At 32.4% G+C, this 1,225-nt stretch overlaps 1 pseudogene; it reads right to left on the bottom strand.

Moving 5' to 3' along the window:
- Positions 1 to 5: 5 nt before the first annotated feature.
- On the bottom strand, positions 6 to 619 carry LOC108722185 (cytochrome c oxidase subunit 3-like; annotated as a pseudogene).
- Between the last annotated feature and the right edge of the window lie 606 nt (positions 620 to 1,225).

The raw sequence follows: 1,225 nt of genomic DNA, 5'->3' as shown, positions 1-1,225 counted from the left end.
CCATGAAACCCCGTGGAAATAAAAAAAGTCGAACCGTAAATAGAATCAGCCATAGTAAATGAAGCATTAACATACTCAAACAACTGAAGACAAGAAAAATAAACACCTAAAAAAATAGTCATCATTAACCTAATTTTACTCTCCCAAACGTCATTTCTAATCAAAGAATAATGAGACCACGTAATAGTCAACCCCGAAGAAACCAAAATAATTGTATTTATTAAAGGAATATCAAAAGGATTAAAAGGAACAATCCCCTTGGGGGGCCACAGCTGACCGATCTCAATCCTAGGAGCCAGAGCTGAATGAAAATATGCCCAAAAAAAAGAAAAAAAAATAAAACTTCCGATAAAATAAATAAAATCATCCCAATTTTCATCCCAGTAACAACATCAGCAGAATGGCACCCTTGATAAGTAGCCTCCCGCAAAACATCACGTCACCACAAATATATACAAATTAAAGTTCCGGGAATGGATCAAATTAACATAAAATTATTAAGACCATGAAACCACCTAACAATAAAAACTAAATTATTGAAAATACTAAAAGAAATTACAATAGGCCACGGACTAGGCGTAACTAAATGAAACGAATGATTTTGGGTATATTTAATCATAAAAAATCAATAAACAAGAATAACTAAGACTCCCTTCTATACAAGGCGGAAAGAATCGAGAATACATAGGCCTGAATCAGAGACACAAAAATCTCCAAAACAAACAATATAATTTGAACTATAAATAACAAAAACAACAATACAATTCCCCTCGCCCCAACTCCAGAAGAACCCAAAAGAGACAGAAGTAGGTGGCCGGCAATCATATTAGCGGTTAACCGAATAGACAGGGTAATTGGGCGAATAATTAACCTAATAGACTCAATAATAACCATAAAAGGCATAAGAACAAACGGAGTACCCATGGGAGTAAGGTGGGATAAGAAACTTCCCAAATAATTAATAACAGAATACATAATCAACCCAACCCAAATACTCAGGGACAAAGAAAAACAAAACCTCATATGTCTAGAAGAAGTAAAAATATAAGGAAACAATCCCAAAAAATTATTAAAAAAAATTAAAATAATCAACCTAATAAAAACAATTAAATTTGAAAAAGAATAATGAATCAAAATCTTAAACTCAGAATACATAAAATTAATAAAGAAATCTCACAAATGAGTAAACCGAGATCGACCCAACCAAAATTGATAGGGCATTAAA

This window comes from Mycetomoellerius zeteki, unplaced genomic scaffold (assembly GCF_001594055.1).
Source record: "Mycetomoellerius zeteki isolate Tzet28-1 unplaced genomic scaffold, Tzet1.0 scaffold1985, whole genome shotgun sequence".
NCBI classification, from domain to species: Eukaryota; Metazoa; Arthropoda; class Insecta; order Hymenoptera; family Formicidae; genus Mycetomoellerius; species Mycetomoellerius zeteki.
Note: the sequence above shows the minus strand (reverse complement) of the source record. Positions and strands in the feature narration are given on the sequence as shown.